Source organism: Arvicola amphibius, chromosome 7, assembly GCF_903992535.2.
Source record: "Arvicola amphibius chromosome 7, mArvAmp1.2, whole genome shotgun sequence".
Lineage (NCBI taxonomy): Eukaryota > Metazoa > Chordata > Mammalia > Rodentia > Cricetidae > Arvicola > Arvicola amphibius.
The window spans coordinates 27,493,065-27,516,003 of record NC_052053.1 but is presented as its reverse complement, the minus strand read 5'-3'; the positions used below and the strand labels follow the sequence as shown (position 1 = coordinate 27,516,003).

Sequence of the window (22,939 nt, the reverse complement as noted above, 5' to 3'; positions counted from 1 at the left end):
AATGCAGCATTACTCAACTGTTGACACATTGTAGTCTTGATAGACCGCCAAGAGACCTCACTACCTACCTTTCTGTATTCAATTATCCTCACAACACGACTAAACTCAGGTTCAAAGTATCTTCTGCTTACAGTATTTCCATGTTAGTGGTTAATGCCCTTAAAAGAGCTTATAACGGGCTAGTAAGAGCAATGACTAATACATCCGTAAGTATATTTTCCAATACGTCCTGTTATTTGAGATAAAATATCTACAAGAAATGCTCAGACTTTCTTTTATAGAAAATATTTATTTATTTTTAGATGTGTGTATGTGTGTATTTCTGTGTAGGCATGTGCACATGTAAGTGGATAGGAATAAGTAGCCCCTTTGTTGGAGTTACCCATAAGCCAGTGTCACCAAGATAGTATTCATCATGTCCTGGTACAAGAACTCTGTGTGTCAAGCACCAAAGAACATGTTGCTTGAATTTTGTCCTCCAACTTCCATATAAGGATTGGGATTGAAATTGTAGGGATCAGTTTGCCTGCCAGAGTTCAGAAGAGGGCATCAGATCCCCTAGAGCTGGAGTCACGGGTGTCTCTGTGATGTCTGATGTGGATGCTAGGAACTGAACTTGTTTTTTCTGCAAGAGCAGAAAGTGCTTTTTTCTTTTTTTTTTCATATCTTTATTTTTTGTGGTTTAACTTTATTTTTTTTCATGGTTTATTTTTTTATATTTAAAATTTCCATCTCCTCCCCTCCTCTTCCCCCTTCCCTCCCCTCCCCTCCACCCATACCCCCCCTCCCTCCCTCTCCAGGCCAAGGAGCCATCAGGGTTCCCTACTCTATGTTAAGACCAAGGTCCTTCCAACTCCCTTCAGGTCCAGGAAGGTGATCGATCAAGCTGAGAAGGCTCCCACAGAGCCCGTTTTAAATTAATTTTAATTTATGTTTTAATTTTATTTTACATTCAACCACAGTTCTCCCTCCCACTCCTCTATCTGTCCCCACTTCTTCCTCTTCAGCCTACCTCCCATCCATTCCTCCTACTGGGTAAGGGCTCCAATGAGGAATTAACAAAGTTTGGCCCATTAAGTTGGTATGAACCTCCCATGGAGGCTCCAAAGCAGTGGATCTTGAGTTCATGATTTTCCACGAGCTTGGTTCAGCTGTCTCTATTGATTTCTCCATCATGATCTTGACCTCCCTTGCTGTAATATTCCCTTTCCTTTCTCTTCAACTAGGTTTCTGGAGCTCAGCCTAGTGCTTGTGGATTCTTGGGAATTTCCCTAGCACCAGGTTTCTCCCTACCTCATGGTGGTTTTCTCTATCAAGATATCTCTTTCATTGCTCTCCCACCCCATCCCTCCCTTCCCTGACCATCCTGTTGCTTCCCTTTTTATTTCTTTAATTCTTTTTTTTTTTTTTGCAAAGCCAGAAAAGAATTTATTATTCTGCATGGCCACCCTAGGAGAGAGGAGGAAACCCAGCATTCCAAGTGCTCTCCTTGAGCTACTGACAGGCATGTTTGGGACTGCACAGCGAATAAAGATGAGGCTAAGTGTTCATGGTCAAACTGTCTTGGTCAGACTGTGGTCTTATGGATCAGGAATTGGTTTTGTGGGGTCCTACAGTGTCAGGGCAAACATTATTGCTTCAGGCAACAGGTAACTCTGTTCCCACCATGAAATGACTACTCCTGCTGCTCCAGCCACAGTTTTGGCTTCCCTCATGGAAAGGATCTGCCTACAAGGTTCACTGTTCTTGTAATCTTGAAACTATCTTAGTTGCTCTTTTGTTTGTTTTTGTTTTTCTTTCTTTCTTTCTTTCTTTTTTTTTTTTTTTTTTTTTTTTTGGTACTGGAGATTAAATCCAGAGCCTCTTCAAAGTGCAGTACCTTGGATTTACATCTCCAATTCTTCCAGAGATAAATAATGAACGAGGAAACAAAAGCATCCCCTCTTTTTATTTTGAGAGAGGGTCTGACCAAGCTGTCCAGGTTGGCCTTGAACTTTCTCTAAAGTGCAGGCAGGCTTTGAACTGGCAATTTTCTGCTTCAGTCTCCTGAGTTGCTGGGCTTATAGGTTTGAACCACTGGTCTCACCTCTTAGTTGCTCTGATCTTGATGCTTGAGCCTTTACTGGTGAAGAACAAGGTTATACAATATGGCCTAACCACCTCTGTACCACCTGTGTTCAGACAGTACTCCTTACATGCTCAACACAGGTGTGTGGAAAGTGAAGCAGGAATCTGAAAGGTCAGCAGAAGCAGTATGAAGGCAGAGGGGTCAAACCTTTACACTCGTTGGTGGTGTTGTTCCCAGTGTTCTTCAGATTGTCCAGGCCGCAGTGATGAATCAGTGTTTTAAAGACAGCAAAAGCTGTCTGGAAGTCCTTGTCACACGGACCTGCTGGTTTTTATTTTGACTTTTTAGAAGAAGTCTATTATATTTGGTAGACTCATTAGGATCCTGAGAATCAAAGTGCATTTTTTTTCTCATTTTTTTTTGTTAAAAATTTCCATCTCCTCTCCTCCTCCTCCCCCTTCCCTCCCCTCCCTTCCACCCATACCCCTACTCCGCCCCTCTCCAAGCCAAAGTGAAGGGAACCCTGATGGCTATTTCTTTAATTCTTAAAGAAGTGCTTATTGTTTGCATGGTTGGGGGCTGTCCAAGGTATATGCCATCAGGATTTTAACACCATAGAGAATAAACTGGGGTTGTTTCCTCAGTTAGATTACATTGCATTGTCACCAAATCTTATTCGTATTCATGTAGAACATTCAAGGAAGAGTGTGATTAACCTGTTCATCACCTTCTGAACATAATAATACAAAGGGTAAGAAGACACAGCAAATAGAAAGAATTTAAATCCAATCCTACCAAATCAAAACCATCCAAATAATATCACATAGTTGTAATTGTCAAGTTAGACTCTTGTCTTATATTAATTATCCTGATTTCTATAAGCAATCCATGTATTTTTGTTATTAATAAATGGGGTTTGATCATAAGAGGATGATTATGCTGTTTCTTGTAGATCTAAAGCATTATGACTGATTTAATTTCTTCCTAAGGGCTTATTATATAATTAGTTTCATATAAAGAGGATGAGATTTATGTGACTATCAAGAAGAGAACCTTTAGTTTAAAGAAAGAAAATTTAAACAACAAAACTGTCATATAAGGATAGGCTGACTAGAATCTCATAGGTAGTCGGTGTTAGGACTAAGAATGACACCCATTATTCCTGTCTCAAATTAACATTTTCATTAATAAAAATATAATGTCAACTCCATGTGATCTTTTCTTTTGCATGGTAAGAATAATTTAAAACTTCCACTTCTATTATAATCATTTAGTAATGGTGGACATTTTAACACCAACTTAGAGAAAAGAATTGAATACTAAAGAATAGAATCTTTCAATTGAATAGACTTAGCTCCCTCTGCTTCTCTTTTGGCCTTGCACTTTACTTTTTTAATTTAACAACTTTAGTTAATAGATGAAAATTGATCACAGAACATTTTATTCTCTGGATTGTTCTTGGAAAGTTTTATTAATCTGAGCTACAATCACATCCTGCTTCCCCAAGCACCCACATATTGGAAGCAGCATGGTTGCCATAACTGTGATTCAGTGAGGCATGGCACCTAAAGCGTCTTCCATTTCTGTTTTGATTGTGAGCCTTTGTAATAAAATGAGGACCCAGAGAATATGTTAACAATTGATTTGGTCTCAAGTCCCCACACCTCTGACTGCAGACATGATGGGAAGGTGGGAATGAGTGGTTTTTTTGCAGTAGTTAACTACAAGTGGGCACCACCAAGGTGATGTCTGTCTGTGTCCTGGGCAAACACAAAAGAACATGTTGCCAGAATTTTTCCTCTGTCTTCCACATTAGGACTGTTACTTAAAACTTTAGGCATCGTTTTTCTTCCTTTTCACTTGTTATGGGTAGAGAATGCCCATAAATAAGATGTTTATATATAATGGAAGCAACCAAGACATGGCTTATTTTCCTAAATTACCTCAGACTAATTATTTAAATTACATTAGAATGTATTTATATTTATGAGAAAAGGTTGTGAAAACCATGCTGGATTTTCTGAAATGTTTTTTTTTTTAATGAGCTATTCTATTATGATTGAATTTCAGCACTAACGTATAATTACTTATATTGTAAAAGAAAAATTCCCTTACTTTTAATGACTCTTCTGACTTTTATTTCTTTAATTTTTTGGCAGTTCCTTAGCAAATGAGAAGGTAGCCTGCCAGTAACTACAGTTCAGGTCTTACACTAAAGAATTTACACTTGCCTCATGTTCTTTTTTAACACAAACACTGTACATATTATTTCTCAGAGTTCCTTTTCTCTCTGGAGCTCTCCTTTTCCATCCCTTTTTTCATGGCTCTCTCTACTTTAAATTATCTTTCTTGTATGCTTTGTAACTGCCCATGTAGCAGGGCTAAATTATAGACTGGCAACATTCAGTCTGTTAAAAATCAAGTAAATAAAAAGCAGCTTCTGTTCGTTTAATCATCTGGTCTCTGTGTAGGTACGAAACAGACTCGAGAGCTTTTTGCATCTGGGTCATTTAACAGGAGGCTGGGGATGCTAAATTCACATCTCATTACCTTTTTCTACTTTTAGAATTCTGTGCTTGGGCCCTGTGGTCACTTGGCATTTGGCTGGCTCATGGCTCTGGAGGAATGCTGTTATTTGTGGATATGCCAATTCCAACTGACACATGGCTCTCTATTTTCTTGGTCAGATTTTCGTTTTAAAACAAACAATGTATATTTCATTACCAAGCGCAGATTATTGACTTCTTGTCAAAAATTCGTTATGATATTGATAGATTGTGATGCACACTTTTAATTATTTATGTTCTGTAGTCCCGTCTACTTAAGAGACTAGATGCTGCTATTTCCCCTCCTTGAAATACTAGAACAGACATTTTGCCATAGATTTTAAAAGACTCTTCTTGTGGTGCCTAAGTTGAGATGAATTGTAGGTAATTGGATGGTGCAGCTGAATTAGCACATTGAATTGTTAGTTATGAGACACTTCATTTGCTATTGCTGGCCACAATGAGTCCATTTTGCTCCTCCAACACACACATTCTTATTATCCATGTAAGATTCTAATTGAAGTAGAATAGCATGTATGCAACACTTCCATTCCTTCTGTAAAGAAAAATAACCTCCACAAATGTAAGAGACTTGCAAACATCTCATTAAAGAATTTGGAAATTTGGTGTTCTTTCTTTCAGTCATTTTTTGGGGGGGAATGTTAATCTGTTGTGTCTTTTTTCACCCAAAAGGTCTGAGAATAAAATATTCCAGAAACATGAAGTCAGAGTAGCAACTTTACCATGTGTGTCTCAAGATCATGGAGGATGTGCATTAATTCTGAAAAATATCATTTCCAATGTTTATGCATTGATAAACATCAGGACAGTAGTTTATTCTTGGGGTTTCTTCATTTGGCATTTTAGGAGTAGTTTCATTAGATTACTGGATGGGGTTTGGAGTAGTTGAGTCTTCAGTTTAAGATTAGAGCGTAAATACTCATTCAATCAAGCATTGCATTAAAAGGCTGACAGGTGAAATGGTTATTCGTTGGGAGAACAAGCAACACAAAGGTATCTGGGAGCTTTGGGAGAGTAATCTGAAGTTATGAATCTACTGTGCCAAAGATCTCTCAAGGCTAAATAATGCCATGAAAGGTAGGTTAGAAATAAGGCTAAGGCTATGGGGCTGAAAGAAATAATCAAACAATAGGTGGACTTGCCTACCTTCTACTCACTAACTGCATTAACTATAAATACAACTGAGGCTATATTTTCCTCTCCTTCTCACCAGATCATTCACCCCTCAAGATAATCTAATGAAATCCCACAAACTGTGAAGTAACGGTGTGCAATGAGGGTGTGGTCTTAGGATCATAGAAAAGGCCCTGTTAATTCTGACCCTGTAGACTTTTAGCTCAAGGATCAGCTCTCAGATTATCTGAAAGCAAAAGGTTCAAGTCAATCAAACATTTTGTTCTTTGATTTTCTTTTTCTTTCCTTTTCTTTGTGTGTGTGTGTGTGAGAGAGAGAGAGAGATAGAGAGAGAGAGAGAGAGAGAGAGAGAGAGAGACATACTCTTGAACTTGTCAAGGCTGACCTCAGCCTTGTAATCATCCTCTTGTCCTTATGCTTCAGTTTCTTAAATGACAGAATGACAGTCATATTAACTTTTTCTTCCAATATTAATCTTTAATCTTTATCTTAATTTTATTCTTAATTATTTTTTTTATCAATGTATCTTGGTAATATTTCCCCCTCTCCCAACTTCTCCCAGGTTCTCCCGATCTTCCTCCTATCACAACTTTGTTTTTCTTCTTTAAAAAGACAAAACAACAAGAAGTTTCATGATGAAAATCAAAATAACCAAAGACCAATAAAACAAATAGTATCCCCCCCCCCCAAAAAAAAAGTCCAGAAAACAAAACAAACCAAACAAAACTCCCTCGGAGACAATTTTGTTTTGGCCAACTCTTCCCTGGGCACTGGGCCTAAGCAGAGTGTGCTTGACATACAGTAATATTCCACTGGAGAAAATTGATTTCAGTGGGTATCAATTACATTTATTTATTTATTTGTGAGTGAGATCCAGTGTCCCTTTTAGTATTGGGGTCCTAACTGGCTTGAACTTAAGAGCTACCAATGATCAATAGATATTTTAGAATGTATACAGACATATACAGTACAAAAAAATTTTAAAATAAGACCAAGCCAAAAGGAAAAAGGATAACACACTGGCCTTGTTAGATACTGAAAGTAAGGAAGTAAAATTTTGACATTTGAAACAATTCATGAACATTTACATTTATACACAAAACAAGGGGATGATATAGAAATGGAACAATAAGAAAATAAGAGAGGAAAATAAATAAGTAAATAAGAAAAACTTATAATATAGAGTGGGGAACCCTGATGGCTCCTTGGCCTTGAGAAGGAGGGAGGGGAGGTATGGGTGGAGGGGAGGGGAGGGAAGGAGGAGGAGGAGGGGAGGGAGGGGGGAGGAGGAGGGAAGGAGATGGAAATTTTTAAATATAAAAAAAAATAAACCATGAAAAAAAAATTAAAATGAATACCTTCAAATTGACAGTTCTCCAAACTTGCTTCGAAAAACCTATAATTTCAAATACAAAAAAATTTCTTCAATAACAAAATCGAGAGATGGAAAAAGTAAAATATAGTGAATCTTTTTAGATTATGATTTCCTTACTTAAATTTGTGTATGAAAACACAAAGTAAACATTAAGGATGAATAAATCTAATTCCCCAAATTTCTTAAGCAAGATATTTGCAATGCAGAATTCCACAGCCTACCAAAATATCAATACATGCAAAGAGAGCATTTTGAGAAAATGTAAGATCAAGTCATTATAAATCTAAGTTAGAGCTAAACAAAGGATGTTTTTTTGATACTACCATTCTTACAAAGTTAACTCCAGGTGAAAGCCCAGTAAAGACTCATAAAAAGAGATTCACATGGTGTGAGCTCAGGAAAGTCATCCTCAAAGCGTTCAGTTCTTACTGTTTCAATCTGGAGCAGGATGGGTACAGGAATGAGGGCTTTCATTGGCAGTAAGACCGTGGGAAACGATGACATTACAGATCATTTAACGCTTAAGGTATTCTTGGAAGATACATTAAAAGAAAGGATGATTGAAATCTCCAAAAGACAATAGAATATACAAGATTAAATTACCATAGAATATTGATTGGCTCTGACATGAAGAGTGATAATTAAATATAAGTGGTACTTCCTGATTTTCAACTTTATATTCTTTATATTTTTTATATATATATATCTTTATATGCTTTATATTCATCTGCATAAACAGGAAGGCAGTCATCACTTTAGAATGGAGTGGAACCACCATATCGAAAGTGTACGTACAGAGGCTGGAGAAAGGAGAGTGGCATGATACAGGTTACTACTGCACACAATGAGATCTATCGGACAGATAGTGTGTATAGTCAATAAAAGAAATAACAGTTATGGTGTTATCCATAATGTTTGGAAGATAACCATTGGTGACTGTAGGAGGGAAAGATGGAGAAATGGGGAGTGTGCTGAAATAATTCAGATAATATTCGCAGTATTTTGGAACCTTTTTTGGGGGGAGGGGACAAAGTTGTTCTCTTAATGTGCATACATGTGCATCTTTTGTTATGCACCGTCCAGATTTTCTTGAACTTCAGTCACTTTCTTGAGTCACTCAGATGCAGGATCATAGTCTGAATTTGAATTTTCTATTGTAGAGCTGATAAATATTTAAAGTGATTCCATAACAGGGACACTGTTGGGTCCTAGGTATGGAATGTGCCGTATTAAAAAATGTGAAGACTTGGGGCTGTTGCCACCAGATATATTAATTATCGCAGGTCTTCTACTATATTATTCGGCTTAAAAGACAGCATTGGGTTCAAGTCCTGATAAAAATTATGAATGAATTCTCTAGAACGTTCTGAGTTATTTATTTATTTATTTGTTTGTTTATTTATTTATTTATTCTTTTTAAGACAAATTTTCTCTGTGTAGCTACCCTGGATGTCCTGGAGTCCTGGATTTCATTTTATAGATCAGATTGACCACAAACTCTCAGAGATCTGTCTTCCTCTGCCTCCCAAATGCTAGGATTAAAGGCATGCACCATTATCACCTGACTTGTTTGCTCATCTTTAATATGTTCTAATGCCCAGCCTCACTTAGTACGCTAATGTGCTATTTTGTGATGCTGAGTTTACCATTTTCACTGAGAATAAATTTCATAATTTCTAGATATGTTTAATTCTAAGACAAATTACCATCATTATAATTTCTAATTATTCTTTAGCATGAAGGTGGGTGTTATTGTCTTAACAGTGCCTTGATGCTGTTTTTAAACTAACAGATTTCCTCGTATGTCAGACCCATGCATCTTTAGTTTCTTAATTGATAGTAATCCTTTTTCATATAGGGTTGCTTAATAGAATTTTCATTAGTTATGGCTTTCGTTTCATATAATTAAAGGCAATTATCTTTATTTCTTTAAAAAAACAAAGGACTTTTAATAAATTATTATTTAATGGATGTTTCACTTCTGTTTTTCTGACACTTTTCAAGCTCTTAACAATAATTTCAAACAACACTTTGAATTGGTTTCAAGACAGTACAGTAGAAATTTTCTAGTCACCTGATTTATTAAATTATTCCAGCTACTCTGATTATCTGATTTCGGCACACACTCACGGAAGAGTTGAGGGATGAGGATGGCCATTTCAGTAGTGCACAGATGTGAAGCTGTGACCAATGTCACTTTGGCAGCTGCTCCCGGAGTTTTCACTGTCCTTATCGTTTGGACTAATGCTTTGATTTTGCTGCTGATCAAAGACAGTATTTTAAAGACGCTCTAGTCAGTCCTAATAGCGTGAGCATCCAGATGGCTCCAGACCAAATTTCTAGCCTGCAGGAAGTGCATGTTTGTGTCTATGTAATGCTTTAGCATTTTAAAACTATGAACAGTTCGGCCAACACACAAGCATACAGTTAGCAATTTATAGTGAGATCAAATGGAAAGTGGGGAGAGACTGAACGGAATGAACAAATTATTTTTCTCCATACCTAGGAGTAAATGTTGCATGAAAAATATTATGGACATGCAAGAATAAATTTAGCTTTAGTATAGTCCTTTTGTTACATCCTAGTATTTCATGATGTAACAGTGCAAGGAGAAAAACAAATGAACCTTGAGACATATCGAAAGCCTGGTTCTTGTGCGGTTATAAACTTTGGCCCTCTGTGATGTTAGATTTTGAGACAATTACTTGGGTTGCCTAAAGGATCTTTGTTTTATTATCTCATATAGTCTGATAAATCAGGGATACACTGAGTTTTCTATTAATGGTAAAATTCTTGGCAATTGAACAAAACCTTTCAGCATAATGACAAATTGGTTTGAAGAAAATAAAATTCTGAAAGCCAAGCTAGGAGCAGCAGTAACAACAATTAGGGGTAAGGACATGAATTTAAGACTGTGGCATCTGGAATCTCACAAACACAGTTGAAAATTTCTGAAATCAGACGGTTAAGAGGATGACAAAGGACAGTTCTGTAGCTGGCCTAAAATGCAGCCCAGGCATCAGTTTGCTTCTGAATGCCTTCGCTACCGTTAACTCAGTGCTGCGAGATGTTTATTTTCACCTTCTTAATAACTGCGTTGGCAGGAGAGTAGAGGTGGCAGTGCACGTAATACATTAATAGCTGTGCTCTGCACACAATGAGTGCTCTGTCAGTGCGCTGGTACCAGGGATCGTCCTCTTCTACAGTCCTCCCCTGTCGTTTACTCTGACAGGTGCCCTGTAAATCTGACCCGCTTAATCAATGACTGAAAGAAGGGTCTCAGACCTAATAGGTTCCGTGTACGATGCTACTGCAAAATTGAGTCCTCTGTGAGAATAGATAAATAGGAGTTAAAAACAGGATTGAAGGCAAGGGAAATAAAAACAGTAAAGCTGTGTTGGTAGAATATTTAGAAATTGTATTGAGAAATGAAATGATGGTTTCAGGTCAAACATGGATTCACATTGGAGTAAAGGCTAGAGTATTTTACACAGTGCATATATGGCTGATACTGAAATGTCCTTTGGCACAAAATGTGTATCTACCTTGGAAATTATATTATAAGAATATTCATTATTTGGGAACTTCCAAGGTCCCTGCTGATTTGTGCTGGGCGTCCCTGGTTAAAACTGTGCAGCCATCACGTCCCCATTTTATCTTCCTATAAGCCTTGCACTGTGTTGGTTTCTACTGTGGGTGATATTTTCAGAAATTTAAAGACAAAACTTTTTGTGCATTTGTCTTTGAAAAAACAGAGTGCAAATTCAAGACTTACAGTCATTCCAGTCTTCACCTGTGGATCAAGAAGATGAGCCAGGGGTTTTCACTCTTCAGAGACACAGGCTTCCTTTTCCGCGTGTGATGTGGGCTTGTTTTTTTTCATATACTTGCAGATGCTTAATTGTAGACTTCCTGTTTCTTTAACATAAAGTAAAGCATAATTTGAAATAACAAATTGAGATTCACTTGCCATTTAGAAATTCTAATTCTTTTTATTGATCACAGGAAGAAAATATGTTTTGAGCAGAGATAGTTTATTTCCTTCACAATAATTTGTGCAAATGATAATTATACATAAATTAATAAACTGCTGGTGGGAATCTAATGATGTTTCATGCTGTTTTTGATTTATTTCTAAATCATTTTCAGAATGTTGAAATGTAGCAGAACTAATTTTTTAATATAACCTAAAACTATCTCAACTCCAAAAACACTTAATGAAGAATAGTATTTGGTAAACTAAATCAAAGAAGTAAGTTGCAATTTTGCTTTTTGAGTATTTAGGATGTATAGATTATTAAATATGTGTTAATCAATGTTGTGAAATCTTTCTATTCTAATTAATGAAATTATTTAAGTGACAATTTATTCTTTCTCATTGGTATTCAATTTGAAAATTTTTTTAGTGTTGCTGAAAAAAAGTATTAAGTCCCCCGGGTTCCATTTCCCTCTGACTGCCTGCCACTCTGAAGGTAACACTTTGTGTTACTTTTCCAGATTTCAAAAGCTACTGAGAAAGCTTCATTGTAAGCTTCAGCAAGTTTGTGAAGAATTTCTACTTGGTAAATACTTGAAATCTGCTTTGTCTGGACACTTTGTGTGAGGTTAACCATTTTCAGCCAATGTTACATTACACCCCAGACAGACAATTGATTCATCTTCTTGTATGGCTGAACTTGTCTGCCAAAATATTACACCTCCTGTAATAATTTCATATCGTGAAAAGCCTCTGAAAATGAACTGTTAAGGTTCACTTTTGAATAGTTTTGTATTGCTTAGCACTGAGAACTTGGAAATTCGGTAACGTAAGCAAAGTTCTTTGGAAGTTAGTAATACCAATAGGTTCTCCATTGTTACCACTCCAAGCCAACTAAGTAGCAAGAGACTTTGCAGTGCATTTTGATCGGAACTAAAGCAAAGTCTATTGCCGTCTGACAAGGCAGAGTCAATTCCTTTCCCTTCCTTCATTACTATCTCTCTCCCTCCTCTTCATCTCTCTTCATGCTTATGTTTCTCCAAAGGGCTTCTACTGTGTTTTCCCCATCTGCCTTCTCTTTGCTCCTCTCTTCTATCCTAGCCTCTTTTTTTCTACTTACTCTTCTCCCCACTCCTCCTTCTCCCTCCCTCCTTCCCTCCCTCCATTTATCCCTTCGTTATTTCCTTCCTTCTTTCTTTTTTTGAGACTGGTTCCACTTTGTAAATCTGGTATGCTGTGACTCTCTGTGTAGACCACACTGATTTATCATTCACAGATTCACAGATGTCTGTCTGCCTTTGCTTTCTGAGTGCTAGGAGGATTCATGGTTTGTGCAAACATGCCAGGCTCTGTGACTATTTGTAAGCATGGACTTCTGCAATTTTGTGTTCAGGAATCGCTCAAGCTAAATATAAAGCATTGACCTAATTTATGATAATTCAGATATATTATTGACTTTCAGCTTTATTAGATACAGAGTTTGTTGTTACCTTACATTAGGCTAATTTGTTTTTTTTTTTTTTTCTTTGCCAACTAGATTCTTGGAGTTTTTTTGTTGCTCTTGTTGTTGTTTGCTTTGTTTCTTTTGTTTTGTTATTTTGAGACAGGGTCTCTCTACATAGCCCTGGCTGTCCTGGAAATTTCTATGTAGACGAGGTTTGCCTCTGTCTCTCAATTGTTGGTATTAAAGGTATGTCTACCCACCTGGCCAACTCCTTTAAAAAGCTTTGCTATATAAGAACATAGTTTAGGCAGTAATTTTCTTGTGGTGCTCATTTTAAACTGATGTATTCGTATGTGTTATATAAGCACTCTAATATTGAGCTGTACTCTTAACCAAATAAATTTACATTGTGACCAAATTTTACTTTATAATCCTGATTTTTATATTTTTTGTTTGTTTTTTAAGACATGGTTTCTCTATAGCTTTAGAACCTGTCCTAGAACTAGCTCATGTAGAGCAGGCTGGTCTTGAACTCATAAAAATCTGCCCTCAGAATGCTGGGATTAAAAGCATGTGCCACCATTGCCTGGCCTAATTCTGATTTTTAAACAACTTCAAAGCTCTCGTGTAACTTTTAGACCTTGCCTCATAGTGATAAGGTCTTAAAATTTCCACTTAGTAATCAGGTTTTAACTCCTTTGAGTTATTTTCTGTGTTTGTATTGGAAAATCACACATATCTATTACTTGCTGTGAAAATATTTTATTCCATGATTTTAATCATATTGTGTGTGTTTGTCATTTTATTACAATTCTCTAAGTGCCCATGAACCTTTATTTGTTAAAGGACTTCATTTCAAAATGACCAGGGGTATGAAATTATGGACCAATAAAATGTTGCCACATTTTAATAAATAAGAGGCTGCTCTTCAGTGGTGCATGAAATGGTTTTGGCTTAATGAGTCAGTTATATACACATTGTGCTAATAAATCTAGTGAGAGGTGCGGGGATCTACTTTAGGGACTATGCAAATGTGAGATCAGGTGCTTTCAAAATCTCATTAGGATATACTTATGAAAGGCTTTTCAGCAACCAGTTCCCACTCCTGGCATGCAGTGAATGAGTGCCTTTGCAGCTTGTGAACTCTGGGGTTCCACTAGGCAACAACACCCCCTGTCCTCACGTGTCTGCATTTCTGCTTGCCTTCCATCACGTCTCTGGCTTCAAGAAGTCTTCTATTACGGTAATGATGGTTTCCTTATTCTTGCTTCTCAGGCTTCTCTCCACATCTTGCAATGAGCAGCATCTGTAACACAGAGGGATTGTGTCCACAGGACCAGCCATTCTTCATAGAAAAGCTGTTTTACTGCAGACAGGATTAAAGATTAACTTTCTGTTTTAACAGATTTCCTAAATATGGGCTTACATATATGTGAAGATATATTGTTTTATGAAAATTTTAATTTACATTTCTACACTCCGAGGCAACATCCGCAAGTGTGTATTTCTTCGGTTCCTTTCCTTGCGTGCAGAGGCTTCAAGGGCAGCAAAATTCTGTAGTATCCAGAGTTCTGATCAAATGAAATGCTTGGCTGACTGTCACCAAGGAAGTCATTCAGAACACAGGATCCTTTTATCACACATCACGCACTGGGAATCAGGGATAAAATTCATTCACATTGTATTCCAATTTGAAACATTTCTGTGATACATTTTTCCCCCATCAAGACAGAGGCTCTCTCTGTAGCACTGGCTGTCATAGGACTTGCTCTCTAGACTAAGGTGGCCTCAAATGTGGAGATCTGCCTGCTTCTGCCTCTTGAATGCTGGGATTAAAGGAGTGAGCTGCCACTGCTCAGCCTGTAATCTCCTCTTAACCCAGGTTTGCAAATGCTTACAGGAAAATTCCTGTTCATACATACATATATACATACATATATACATATACATACACACATATATACATACAGACATATATACATACATACACACACACATATATATACATACACACACACATATATACATACATACATACATACATACATACATACATACATACATACTTGGGACTCCTTTTGTAAAACCAAGTGTACTTGCCAGAATCTTACTTCAGCAAACAGCTGGGGCACGAAAATGGTTGCTGGGTTTTGTGTGGCCCGTTTCTCATCCCTTTAGGTGCAGAACTCCGTCAGCATGCTGTACCTCACACCGCTTGACTGCCTTGTCAGTTAATGCTATTAAATCTGAATAGGAAAGGATCTGTCTTCTGTAAGTCTCCAGAATGAGAGGTGTTCACTGCTACTTATTTTCTGACCCCTTAACTGTGCTTCATCTCAAAAAGTACCGAATCAAGGAGTTGTCCTGCTTATTGATGCTTGGGAATCAGTTAATGTCATCTTCCTGTTCTGGTAATTTAAGCAATCAATTCTAACCCAGATTGCAGATGCATATCTACATCTGTCTGATTTTTATAGGCCATTACATCCAAAGGCATCCAGTTCTTTTAGTGGCTTATCTAGTGAAATGCCCTACACAATTATGTTCTTACTATGTGCATTTAATTAAATTGCACATGCATAGCTAAGCCCATGGGTTTTCCAATGCCGTAGAGGCTACTTTTGAAATGAGAAAGACCAAAAAGGATTTAAATCAAACTTTTGTCTGGTCTTCCCTGTAGGATCATCAACACTACCTTTGAGCTGGGCTGCTTGAGCATCCCCCACATGTTTGGTTTTCCTCTGAATTCCATTTCCGGTTAGTCAGAGATGGTATACTTGAACGTGTTTCGTGTCTCATTGGCTGTTTTAAGTAGTAGTGTCTTTCCAGCGTCTACCTGAGCCACTTAGGCTCTTGTTGAACTTGTTTCCACTTCAGGAGAGGTAAGCAGAGTTTAGGATAGAAAGACATCTTGAAGGGAGACACTCAAACCACCTGTACTCAGGCTAGGTAATGTTAAATCAAAACCTAGGTATTGTATGCTACTCTAAGAGGAAACTATCCCACACTGTATTACACAGTCTATTGGAGAGTAGACATTGACAGTAATGGATTTCTCTGGACACAGTTCTGATTATGGATGTCTGCACTGGCTTGTCTGACTTCCTGCTTTGTTTTCTTGCCATGGACTGTTATTCGGGATATGTTAAGTCAAATAAACCATGTCCTCTCTAACTTGCATTTGGGTGTGGTTCTTCATCAGTAGGAACCCCAATTAAGATAGACTAATAAACCTTCAAAGGCTGGAAGTCTGGAAGTGTTGACTTTCAACATCTGTAGCTTATCATACATGTGATAAGGATCTATCCCTAATGACATTTCAATTTTCCTCCCTCCTAGCATCTTCTCAGATACTGCTGAATTTTCCTGTGTGACTTGGATGCATCATGTGAATCCACACCTCGTTTATTTGTTCACACACTATTTTGGCCTTGAGTTATCATTCTTTTCATTTCAAATGTCAGTTGAGGTGGGTAAATCCTAAAAAATAATTTCTCCTGAATAGAATCATTCTGCTTTCTGTGTTCTCATGGTCCTTTGTTTTCATTGCTACTGCTGATGTACTTGCTATTATGGCTTTGTCTCTACTATCTCCCTTCTCTTTCACAATGGCAGTACCTTCTAGATTATCCCCCAAGGTCTCCCAAAGGCCATATATAATATAAGTACTCATCCAATAAATGCCTTGAAAATTGTTAATATTGATTAAGTAGGATAAAGGACTATCTAATGAGACTTCTTGATATTGTCAGTCTCTTTTTCTAGAATATGATGAGAAAATAAAAAATATAACTGTAGTAGCTTGCAAAGATAATATCCACAGAGTTATTACAATCATGGGTTCAGGAGGAGGCTACAAGCCTTTTATTCCAGGTCATATATATAGCACATTTGTAACTGGATTGTGTGGTTCAATGGGCTACTGTTCTAAATGTAGGTTTGGAACTGGCCAAATGGTCATCAGTTGTTTTTTTTTTAAAGTGAACTACTGGATAAACAATCCCCAGCCTCTGAAAATTTATTTTTGATTTGTAGCTGAATTTCTCTTAATTTAGTTTGGAATTTAACTTAAACAATCTTTCACATCACTAAATATAATTAAGTTAATACAATTTTACTTTATGTAATATAACTTTCTCAATTTGGATTTTAAAGATATATCCTAATTTCTTAAATGTCATTTTTCATTTCTGGTTTGTTTTACTTGTGATTTGATTGGTGAAGCACAATAATCATTCAGCCCATGGCAAATGACTGTTTTATTTCTAACAGAATTTTTTTCCTTTTTATCTTTTGAGAAACAGTTTCTCTGTGTATCCTTGACTGTCCTGGAACTTGCTCTGCAGACCAGACTGGCCTTGAACTCAAAGATTCACCTGCCTCTGCCTCAAAAACACTTGGATTAAAATCTAAGAAATTATATACATACATCACTTAGAAGTTATGTTTGACCGGTGATGAGAATGGACTAAAGTAATGACAATCATATTATTTAATTACACAGAGAAACCCTGTCTGGACAAACCAAACCACAAGAAAACAAAACAAAGCAAAAACCTATCACAATTTGCTGACTTTTGAAAGTTGTCCCTTGTTGCTTGGTTTGCTTCCACTTCCAGTTCCTGTACTACTGGTGTCCTCCAGAGTTTATAGTTGTGGGATTGTTTTTTTTTTTTTTTTTTTTTTTTTTTTTTTTTTTTTTTTTTTATGGAGGCATTTTACTTTTGGTCTTATTAAATTTTTAAACTGGTGAAACATTTTGTTTTAGTAATTTGCATATTTTGTTAAAGATTTGATTTGTGGTAATGACATGAATTGCTTTTTACAATGTTTAGCAGTGACAGTTTTTAGCCTTTCATCTCTTTTTTTTTCATTTTTTTATTATATTTTTTTAATTAAAAATTTCTGCCTCCTCCCCACCTCCCAATTACTCCCCTCCCTCCTCCACTCCCCCTCCCTCTCCTGTCCAGAGAGCAGCAAGGGTTCCCTGCCCTGTGGGAAGTCTCATTTTTGAGACAGCATCTCTATGCAGTACAGGCTGGCCATGAACTTAGAATTTTACCTCACACTCTTGGGTTCTGAGACTGTAGATGTGCACGACCATACCTGGACAATTTTCTGAGTTTATATGCAAATATGTATACTTATAATTGTTTATATGATTTAACTTCATTCTTTATATTATGTTAAAAGTTCTTTATAATGTTTTAAGTATACATATTGATGATTATATTTTTGAATATAAATAGCTACTGAAGTCCTTTGGTTTTTGAATAGCATTTTGTTGAGCATGAAGTTTATGTAGCTGATCCTTAGTTATCAGACATTCTGGTCGTACTAGTCAGTGTATAATTACAGGCACGGACACTGTCACCGGTGAACTTCTTTGAACTTGAATTTTTGCCTGCGTTTCTGATAAATTATGAGAAAAACGTCACGATGTGAAACAGGTTAAAATACAAATATATGTAAAAGGCACACATTTTCAGAGGCCCCGATAAAAGCAAATGAAGGTTACAGCACAGGCGATGCATGAGCATCTGTTTGTTGACAATGGGGTGGATGGAGCACATCAGAGGAGTGTTGCTGCTTCTCTCCAATCAGGTGGACGCTAGGTGGCAAAGAAGGTGGCTGATAAGTGTTTGGAATAACTTCTTTGCCATGTCCTTGAACATTCAATTAGGTCAAGGGACAAAATTTTGACTGAGATGACATATCCCACCTGGGTAAAAGGAGGACTGATGACAGACAGCCTTCAGATTGTGACAATTACAATGGGGTACTTAACTATGGTATGTAGTCTAGATGGGGAATCTACGCTGCTGTTGGATGAATGAACTCAGGGAGTTACATATACATATTTCCACAAACCCGGGGGTCTTGATTTGTTGTGCTTACAATTGAAGTTATTATCGAATCAACTTTATTCAAACTTACAATAGGAAGTATGCAAGTAAGTTAGTTTAGGCTATGTGAAGGACAAATTCCGTGAGGAAGAGCAGAAAGGAGAGGGAAGGAAGAAGGGGTCTGACACATTGGTGATGACTAGAAGTTATAGATTAATCAGCTCACTTTGATATCTAGGAAAATAGGGGAATAAATCAAAGAGACAATTGATTTCCATACACTTCAAAGAGAAGGAAAACTGGGATAGCAACCAACTTGACTTAGAAAAGTAAATCACTCTGAGTTAATCTAATTTTATCCTCTGACACAATGACAGGACTTAAATATGAGGAGGTGCACACAGAGTTCATATATCTTTACTTCAGTGAGGTTCAGGCTTTGTCTCACATGACATTCTCATCAACTGGCAATGAAAACGCAGTCTTTGGTAAATGGAGGTGTAGCTTGATGCTTGTCAGTCAGACAGTGACCTCCTGGGGAAAACTAATTAAGCCTCAAAAAGAGTTTATTGTGAGCTTAAATAGAATATTTGCATTAATTTCCATGGTTTAATAATTTACAATATGGAATTAAAGTCTGGGAAATTTGTAAAACATACAGAAATTTGTGGGACTCTAAATGGAATTTTGGAAGAAAGGTAGGGTGACATGAACTGAATATTGAAGTGGATCATTGATTTAAGTGGCACTTTTAAAATATCGATGGCTGGGGAGGTATTCTGACACGATATTGCTATAAACTAGAAAAGAATTTGTTAGAGTTTTTTGCATTATTCAAGGGAATCTAATTCCCAGTCTGTCCTTGCCCCTTTGGTGATGTAATCACATGTCCTTTAGCATGTTCTGATTTATAAGACTCCACAAACTCCTTGGTTTGCTGGTATTTCTTTCCTCAGATTTTTAAAGTTCTTTTTGCTGCTTTGTAAAGAATGAAGAAATTATGCTAAGTCCTCCAAAAGTGAATCATTATTTTTCTAAGGCTGATTTTCCCACTCTTTTCTCTAAAGCTTAAAAAAAAAGCATTGCAGCCGGGCGGTGGTGGCGCACGCCTTTAATCCCAGCACTCGGGAGCGGGAGGCAGAGGCAGGCGGATCTCTGTGAGTTCGAGGCCAGCCTGGTCTACAAGAGCTAGTTCCAGGACAGGCTCTAAAAAAAGCTGCAGAGAAACCCTGTCTCGAAAAACAAAACAAAACAAAAACAAACAAAAAAAAAAAAAACCAAAAAAACAAAAAAAGCATTGCTAACTTTGGTTTCAGTCTTCTGAGAACTACATTAAAAGTTGTTAAGCTTATCAAGTGTAATACTAGATATGCTTATGACTTAGCAGATATGACCATATGAAGTACTAGGGCCATTGTGTGCATAAGCTGGCACCAGATACTGTCCTATGACTGTCACTAACTGCAGCAATTGTGAAATCTAACCTGATTTTGGAGCTGTGCAATTAGGAAAATTATGGCCATCAGAATTTACAAAATATGGTTCAAAAAGCCATATGCCTCATTCTGGTTAACCCAGCAAAGTCTTTTCTTCACATTCTTATCAAAGGGATTTTTTTTTTTTTTTTTTTTTTTTTTTTTTTTTTTTTTTTTTTTTGCTGCAGCAGAAGACAGATGCATAAGAACCTTTGCAGCATTTTGGTTTTGAAGCAAATGTTTGGTGATAACCTAAGAATTTAAAAGCAGAATAATTGATGGTATTTGACAGCAGTGGGATAGTAATATGAATGTGCAATATGATGCTAAAAATGGTAACAGAACCACATAAGGAAATTCACAATGAAATAAAAGAATCAGTTTTAAGAGGTTGTATATGGAGGTTGGAGAGATGGCTTGGCTCACTTGCTGCTCTCGCAAAGGAACATAGTTTGGTTCTCAGCACTCTGGTTTGGTGGTGCACAATCACCTTTAATTCCAATTTCAGGGGATCCAACTCCCTATTCTGCACTTCACTGGCAACTGCATTCACGTTTGTATGCACATATGCATGCACACACATGCCCCCATATGTATAATTGAAAAGTAAAATCAAATCTTTAAAAAATGAATATATATAGTATAATCCACTATTCTATGGAAGTACAAACAGACTAGTTAAAATGAAGGTATATTATTATAGAAATTATAAGTGATTTTTAAAAATGTTTCTATTTCCTGAAATAGAAACCCAGGAACTTTTAGAAAAGCAATTATATTTGAATAAAACAGCCTGTCGTGATATTGTTTAAAAATTCTTTCTTTGATAATAGGCTTCTTTCTTTAATTCACGACAGCCTTCATTTATTTTTTAATACCTAATTAGTATTCAACTTTAAATTGACTGGCTATATAATTATGTGGTTTATTTAAAAACCTAAAACTATATTGTATATTTGTTTTTATTCATGTATAGTTTACATGTTTGATACACATATATAAAATGTATACCATGACTGTAATAGTTTTAAATAACATGTTTTTATTAATTAAAATTATTGATTTGTTCTGTGACAATTTCATACATGTACTTAATATATTCTGGGTACTCTAATAATCTTATCTTCCATCCATGACAACCTTGTATGTGAGTTGGTAATTATCTGTTTCATCTTTTCCAACACCCACTCTACTCTCTCCTTGAACTTTCCTGCCTATAGTATGCCTTCTCTATTGGATATTACCTCTATTCTACTATCACATGCCTCCTTCCCCCATCAATGGCCTCTTTTTTTTTTTTTAAGGTCAAACTAGTTGTCATGTTTATAAGCAGTCAGATATTCAGAATAATTCAGACACTTGAGTCATGCAAAGGTCTCTGATCAAGGATGACAAGGTTTTGTCATAGTTTTTAGTTTCTTTCAAAGTCACATGGAATTTGCCTGCTTCAGGCTGGTCCCAGGTTCTTAGAGTAGCTTTATTTTTTCTTGGCTGGTGTAGCTACTCTACATTGCAAGAGGATATGTAACATCTGGGCATATGTTATCTGAAAGCATTATTTATATAGGGATATCACAATTTTCATTTCCTTTTCTGTCGAAGAAACTCCCACTGTGTGTATGTGTTTCCACGTTTTCATTATCAGTTTATTAATTGGTGACCCATTAGGCTGCTTACTTTTGGAAAATTCTTACGTCTTTGTCTTTTTCTCCTGCCTTTTCTCCTGGCATTTTCCGAAGTTCGGGTTCATGCTGAAGCCTTTGATCCATTTGAGGTTTATTTTTGTGCAGGCGGAAAGTTAAGGATCCAGTTTCATTCTTTTACATATGATGATCAGTTTCCCAAATATCATTTGCTAAAGATGCTGCCTTCTCTCCAGTGTGCATTTTTAACATCTTTTGTGAAATCACAGGGTAGTGCTATTGCATGAGCTTAACTACATCCTTTATGCAGTTCCATGTTCTACATGTCTGTCCTTGTGCCAGTACCAGGCTTCTTTTATTTACAATGGCTCTGCAGTATAACTTGCAGTCAGTATGGTGATGCTTGCAGCATTATTCATTTTTTGCAGGATTACTTTATCTACTCGTGTGTTTTTAAGATAAATTTTAAGATTTTATTCTGAAGAGAATGACATGGAGATTTTAATCAGGATTTCATTCAATCTATAATTTGCTTTGGGTAGGATAGTAATTTTTATAGTATTTATTATTCCAACCAATAAATATGATAGGTGTTTCTATCTGCTAATGTTTTTCTTGATTTCTTTCATCAGAGTTCTGTATTTTTCATTGTAGAGGTCACTTATCTCTTTGATTATATTTATGTGTTTTATTAGTTTTAAAACTATATTGATCTATTCTTAATTAGATTGCTTCCCGATTTATATCTCAATGTGTTTGTATTACTAGATAAAAAAAACTGCTGATTTTTCTATGTTAATTTTGTGTCTTGTTACTTTGCTGAAATTTGTTATTTTTTTTTTTTTTGATTTTAGGTTTGTGGTTATAGTTACAGTTAGGGTTTTGGATAAGGTAGGTTGTGGCCAGCGTTGCTGGTTAGAGTTAAGTTTAGATTAGGCTGTCATCTAGGGTTAGGATTAGGGTAGGGTTAGGATTAGACTGAGGAAGAGTATGTTCTGTAGTGTTTGAGTGGAGCACTCTATAACTCTCTATCAGATCTATTGAATCTTTTTGTGGTCATTTATCTCTAAAATTTATTTTTTTTAATTATTTTTTTTTTCTGGATCTGTATTTTGTTGTAAGTGAAATATCGAGGAGTCCCCATTGTTAATGTGTTGTGGTTAACTCTGGCTAATGTCTAGCAGCATTTGTCAAAATAAGTGCACCCGAGTATGGTGAGCATTTTGAAGAGTGTAGTGTCTCTTGCTGGCTTGTTCTCTTATTATCTTCTCATCACTTTTGAGCTGCAGTGTGTTTTGTCCGATGCTAGACTAGCTCCACTCTTTTTTCCTGGCCCCTTTTGCTGGAATCTTTTCTTCTCCATCTCTGCACTCTGAGTTATTGTCTTTGCTCTGAGATGATGTATGTCTCT

The 22,939-nt window shown here is 36.5% G+C and overlaps 1 protein-coding gene across 3 annotated transcripts in view; it reads left to right on the top strand.

Moving 5' to 3' along the window:
* Galnt13 (polypeptide N-acetylgalactosaminyltransferase 13) overlaps positions 1–22,939 on the top strand; it is a 491,359-nt gene that overhangs the window by 4,485 nt on the left and 463,935 nt on the right. The window lies entirely within an intron of this gene.